Genomic DNA, 7,054 nt, shown 5'->3' on the forward strand with positions numbered 1-7,054 from the left:
ACAAAGTTGTAATGAATGTTGTTGTTATAGGGCAGTTCTGTTGAATTTTTGGGGTGATTAGGGGTCAAAGGTATACAATTCCTATTTTGGCTGAAGTATAATTGCTTATTGCAGGCATGCAACTCTAAGTACAAGGTTCAGGTCAAATATAGTTGCAATATCTGTTCATGGAGGGTTATAATTCCTTCCAAGAATCTTGGAATGGGCATGGGCATGACTAGTAAAGATGTCGTGTCGAAAGGCAACGTAGAAATTCTTAGTGCATCCATACAACCTAATCTTTATTCAGATTGAGTCTGATTTACTATTTGCTTGAGCCTAGAAGTAACTCTATTTTAGCTGCTAGTCCTCTAGTGTTGATTCTAATGACACAATGGGTATGGATAGGGGATCTTTCTAATGTAAGCACTAGAGAAACAAGAGAAAATGGCTCTGGGGAAAATGTTACGAGGCATTAAAGATGGCACCAAAAAGGGGAAATTTAAGTTTTTAACTTTAAACTGAAAGTAATAGAGAAAATCTAGTAAGTGATCAAAAGGTCAAGGATAAATTACCCTCTCATAGCACGTGTTGGATGCTGAATTTTTTTTCCTTTTGTCACTTAAAATTGAGATCATTTTTCTGTCACTTTCGTTGATTGCTCACTTACCTATAGATTTGCTCATTATATCATTCCTGAATGCCTAGAAGCCTTGCTAATATGATGGATTTCCTTGTATACTAGATTTTGGATAGGTTGATTGAATATCTTCCGATGTTGTTGCAACTACAGGATAAACTTTTCTGTGTCTGCCTGCTAGGAGTCGTGGCTTTATTTGACCAAGGCATAACAAGGCCATAAATATATATTTGCGTCTACTGGGAGTCAAACCTGAGTCTATTGCTTGGAAGGAAATTATCCTAACCATTGGACTACAAATGTTTCTTTTAAATTCCAGCAGATTACTGGCTCTGTTGGAGTGGAACTCGGTTCATCCAAACACTCCTTCCGTTTTTTTCAAAATGTTTGTATAAAAGACAAATCGGTGAATAGTAAGATTGAGCTAACAAATTTATCATTGTTTCATCTACCAAGAAAATTTTACAAAATATTTAATAAAACTAATTTTGATAAAAATCATATCAGAAAATGGAATTTTAAGAAACTGAAAAGAATGTCGCTTGAGAGATTCGAACTCTCACGGGGAAACCCCATGTACTTAGCAGGCACACGCCTTAACCACTCAGCCAAAGCAACTATTTCTATTAAATTTAGAGAGGTATTGTAGAAATTCTTAGTGCATCCATACAACCTGATCTTTATTCAGATTGAGTCTAATTTACTATTTGCTTGAGCCTAGAAGTAAGTCTATTTTAGCTGCTAGTCTGCTAGTGTTGATTCTAATGACACAATTGGTATGGATAGGGGATCTTTCTAATGTAAGCACTAGAGAAACAAGAGAAAATGGCTCTAGGGAAAATGTTACAAGGCATTAAAGATGGCACCAAAAAGGAAAAATTTAAGATTTTAACTTTAAACTGAAAGTAATAGAGAAAATCTAGTAAGTGATCAAAAGGTCAAGGATAAATTACCCTGTCATAGCACGTGTTGGATGCTGAATTTTTTCCCTTTGTCACTTAAACTTGAGATCATTTTTCTATCACTTTCGTTGATTGCTCACTTACCTATAGATTTTCTCATTATATCATTCATGAATGCCTTGAAGCCTTGCTGATATGATGGAATTCCTTATATACTAGATTCTGCATAGGTTGATTGAATATCTTCTGATGATGGTACATGCTCCAAGGTGGGATTAATAGGTGCAGTGCAGAAATTTTTTCCCTTTGTCACTTAAACTTGAGATCATTTTTATATCACTTTCATTGATTGCTTACTTACCTATAGATTTGCTCATTATATCATTCCTGAAAGCCTAGAAGCCTTGTTGATATGATGGATTTCCTTGTATACTAGATTCTGGATAGGTTGATTGAATATCTTCTGATGATGTTACATGCTCCAAGGCAAGATTCGTAGGTGCACTCACCACCTTAAGAAACATTTCAAACAGAAGAGGCAGGTCTCTTTTAATGCATTTCACAGCTCCTGGCAGCAAAGTAGGCTTTCTCATAATTATCGTTAAAGCTCGAAATACATAAACACTATTTGTTGGAGGTATTAAAGATGTAGTTTAACTCTTGCTTTTTTCAATTACAGAAAAGATCACATGTTCATAATTATTATATTATGAACAAAATTGCTGCCCTATCCTATGAAAAATAGAGGATACATGAGCAAACGCCTTTCTTGATTGTTCAACAGTTAAATCTAAACTCTACAGCTCGTCTAAAATTTATCTCCAATGAGAATTTAATGATCCCACTATAGGGAATGTTGAAGTCTCATCTCCTAATTTGGCATCTACAATATCTAAAGCTTTATTCTCTTCCAAGTCACTAACTCCTATGATTGTGTCCTTTTGCAAAGACCCTGGCAATTTACTTGTTTTTATTTTCCCACTAACACCTTTAGTTCTTTTTTCTTCTTCTTTGGTACAACCAAGTTGCAAGCTAAAGCTATCCAAAGCAATTGCACTACCACTTCGGAAAAAAAGTATCATTTCATGGTCATGCTTATTTAGTTTTTTTTACTATCAACCTTATGGGAGATATCGACAAGGAACCAACATTCGTCTACAGGAAGCATTGATGCTAGGATGATTGTAGAGGGGATAAACAAACATGATACGATTCTAGCATCGGCATTGAGGAAGGATGGTTTCTTCCCAATTGTGGATGGTAAACGAATTTGTTTAGTCTGAAATTGACAATGGAGGGAGAAAATTTGTCTTGGTAGGATCAAACAATATTTGATGGTTTTTACAGCTAAAAATAACCGTTCAAGATAAAACCCAAATTTAGTCTACCTCTAATTAAATCGAATAGAATTTTATCGTTGAACAAAAATTGATTGGTATTGAACAAGCAAATAGTAGTAGCACGTATCTAATATTAATTTAAGTTTTGGAATTTGTAAGATATCACGATTTATTACTTTTTAATGGATATCGCAATATAACAAAAGCGTCAAAATGTACACAACTAACCATCATTCATATTGGCCCATGATTTTAGGCAAAACGGAGTACTGATGTAAATATTGGCCAAATGAAAGTAAAAAGAAAAAAAAATGAACAAGACCAAAGATAATGGGCCTTTGAATTTGTCTTCATCTCTACCACTAAACTTGTCCCGACCAATAGCACCAATGTACCCTGTTGCATCGCAAATCGATCCTCCAACCCCATCTTCACAAAGCCTTGCACAGAAGAAAGGAAATGATAGTCAGCCATATGACCTTGTTCATGAAGAAAACAAAAGAGTTTAAGTTAATTGCGATAGTGAGGCCAAGGAATTATTGTTTTCCCATCCAACTAGATTTTAATATTTGAATCAGTTACACTGTTGATGCAAATGCAGATCTGAACATGGAAACCCCAACTAAATTTTTGTCATGATATGCCAATAGTGTGTCCACTGACCTGGGTAGAGGGCAGTAATTTCTGATAGCATAGAACTCCTGAGTTCATGAGTTACAATTTCCCATAAAATGTAGATAATAAATTATAAGATGAAAAATAAACATCATGAAGTAAATGGCAATACTAGGAGTAAGAATCAGTTATTACAAGATAGGAAATCAAATATTCAAGAAATAAGATAACATTACAAGGTTGCTTCTCACCTTAGTTGGAGATTTGCTAGACATGTTATGAATATAAACCCTGATAAGAAATCAAATATTCAAGAAATAAGATAACATTACAAAGTTGCTTCTCAGTTCAGTTGGAGATACAATTGACTGTTGCAAAGAAGGTTTTCTCCATGGATAGCTATAGCAGCTGCCCATGCATTGATACTTGAAGTCATAGTATAATAAAAAACCATTGGTATTGTACCATGAGTGGCATATCCTTGGAAATAAAAGAGAAGTATTCATAGCATATAGGATATCTACTTATTGCATACTAAGAAAGAGGCAGTGAATGCTCAAAACTAGATAAAGAATTTGAGAATTTCTAAGAGTCTTTTGTAAAATTTTTGGGTGGAAGTAGGACAAAAATAGAACAATTTCTTTTAGATAATCAGTAGGAATTATGGAACATTATGATAATCGAAAAATATTGTACAACAGTATTGTGCCATAAGTACATTTTCTTGGTAAATGAGTGGAAACTACAAGTTAAATAGTTCTATTAGAATAAGACCATAATATGAAGAAACATATTCATATGACTTTTGCATTTTCTGGGTACATGAAGGCAGTCAATCGCATTGAACAAGCTATTGGATTCCAATAGTTTCCATGTTGCTGGATTTTGTGATCTGTATAACAAATAATTAGTTATAATAAAATGATAACATTGTGAATTGAACAGAGGACATATTTGAAAAAAAAAAAGTTAAGGCATATGTTGATGTACCTTCCATTTGTCAGCCGACATGTAATAGTTCACTATCTTCATTCAGTGTGAACTTGCTGTGAATTTTGAGGTCACGTAACATGTATACAGTGGTAGCTTTCTGTTCCAAATATGCTTCATACGACATTGGTTTTAAATCAGGAAGTAAGTCATGTAGTAAAGGTTGTATGATAATGCAACACACAATGTTATTTGTAATAGATTCTATTACAGCATTTATACAATGCTTGTAGACGAAAGGGCAATTATTACTGCATTGTGAACAGTAGATTGTTCCATTGGTTATCAATATGGATGAACTGATTGGAGAGTTACAAATAGAACAAACAAATTCAAAAGGAGTTGAATATGAATTTGCTGCCATCGGGATACCTTAGACCTATTTATAAAATATTCAAATGTTAATGTACATTATTACATATGAAATACAAAGTTAGTAAAATGATCATTATTGTTATACTTACAGCATAGGTAGATGTAGTTAGTTTTCTAAGATTCTTTACTGCATCTATGTTAAGTTTAGTTATGAATGTTGACTTTGTTGCTCTGAATATTTTTTCTTTTGTGTCTGTCCATTTTTTTATATTCTTGAAAAGAATCAGGGGGAACTCTCCTTTTTGCAATTGTTGTTCCATTGAGATAAGATAATATTCATATGTGTCAAACAATTATAACTACAAGAGACAAATTACAATAATTATATAATGAAGTAATGCATGTTATCTAGTGAAAATTACGAATAAGTAAAATGCAAATACATTGTTCGTATGTGTTGAACAATTGCAACTAAGAGACAAATTACAATAATTATATAATGAAGTAATGCATGTTATCTATTGAAAATTACGAATAAGTAATATTTAAATACATATTGTTGCATTGTCATTTTCAAAATCTCCATCTCTAATATGGAGTATGTAATGCAATCCAACCTGTTTGGCAAGTGTAACGGCTACACCGTTGTACCAATTGGGTACATTTCTTTTTTGTTTGCAAAATACCTAATGGTTGTATCGAGAATGAAACAATATTCTTTGCAAACCTCAGGTACAGTTTCTATGATACTTGATTCATTGAGTGAAATTATTTTGTCGCAGTCACCACAATCATAAACAGTTTTAGGCAATATTCTAAAATTTGTAATTGATATGTTGTTGCCTTGCAAAAATTTTTGTTCATGTCGCTCAACTAAATGTGCAGGTACAATTAATGTTATAGTCATCATTCCTTTAGCACTTGTCAAATCGGCCCGTACTATTTGATGTGATTTTTTTAGTTTATCAAGAAATGTGCTATACAAAACCATTATGTCTCCAACAAATAGCTGTCCAATTCTACGACTATTCAGGTCTTCAATTGATACTTTTACCGGGAGTATCTTTTTTTGCCTATAAAAATTGCATAGTTAGATACTCCTATAAACATTTCTACAATGCCATGTTTTTTCTATAAATTCCAGAAGTATAAATAGATTACAATGTTGTATTTCATATGCATACCTTTTTAATGTATCATTTCGTAGATTTGTTGAATCAACTTTTGTTGTTTCTGTTTCACTTGGACTAAAAAAAGTAATTTCATATTTCAATATGATCAAAATATTATCACATGTATTTTTCATAAGAAATGAATAAAAAGTTTATGATATCGAACCAGTACATGTATTGTTGCTGCATTGTGTGGGGGGACTTACTACTAGTGCTTTCTTCACTCGTCCAACATTTTCTAATTTATATACATTTAATTATACATATGTAAAAACAGAATGCATATTTAGTAAACATTAATATTGTAAATACAAATTAGCATATTTGTATAGTTTTCATAGACATACCTTTTTAAAACAAGTGGTTGGCTTGCATTGTCTATTTCGCCTACGCTTGTTGCTATCCTTTTGCAATTACAGAATAGGAACATATTTTGAGTTTTATTTCTCAAATACAAAATCATATGCCATGTTTAAAAATTATTTGTATTTAATTAGCATATTGTTGGCATTATGACACAGATTTGGCACTATGACACAAGTGTTGTCCTTGATGGCAACTCACTTAGATGATTGATCATAGTTCAGACTCTGGGAATGAGGAAAGAGAGGTATATGCAAGTTCCTCATTGACCAAGCCACATGTACATGTGGGTTTGCAGACCAAAAGACGTGTATAGCATACACACGCACTTTCACCGAAGGAAAGGCATGTACATGTTGGAAAAATTAGTTTTGGTCCGTGGTATTTGGTCCATGGTATTTTGATCCATGGTATTGAGTAAGGCCTAAGACTATAAAAGGAGGAGAATATCATTATGCAAAGGCACTTATGTATTGAATATCTAATGAAGAGCAAGATCTAGAATACAGGTTATTGGGTTATGGTGCACAACTGGATTTGAATCAAGGATGAGGCTTAGCACTTGAGGAAGGATAAGATCTAGTGATGGGTCAAGATCTTAAAGCTTGAAGTGAAGCATCTTTATCGGTACACAGGTTCACCTTAGAAAAGGCGCGTATACATGGTGGTTCTGCATATCAAAATAGTGTATACATCTTAAAATTGATTTTCAGATCTCTACACAGGTTCGCCTTGAGA

The 7,054-nt window shown here is 33.2% G+C and overlaps 1 non-coding gene across 1 annotated transcript; it reads right to left on the reverse strand.

Annotated features, from left to right (window-relative positions):
* Nucleotides 1-1,155: 1,155 nt before the first annotated feature.
* Nucleotides 1,156-1,237, reverse strand: TRNAS-GCU (transfer RNA serine (anticodon GCU)). Its single transcript has one exon. It is a non-coding gene; the product is annotated as a tRNA-Ser (tRNA).
* Between the last annotated feature and the right edge of the window lie 5,817 nt (nucleotides 1,238-7,054).

The sequence above is a fragment of the Pinus tabuliformis genome, chromosome 7 (assembly GCF_031772625.1).
Source record: "Pinus tabuliformis cultivar Carrire ecotype Pingquan chromosome 7, CPIR1, whole genome shotgun sequence".
NCBI classification, from domain to species: Eukaryota; Viridiplantae; Streptophyta; class Pinopsida; order Pinales; family Pinaceae; genus Pinus; species Pinus tabuliformis.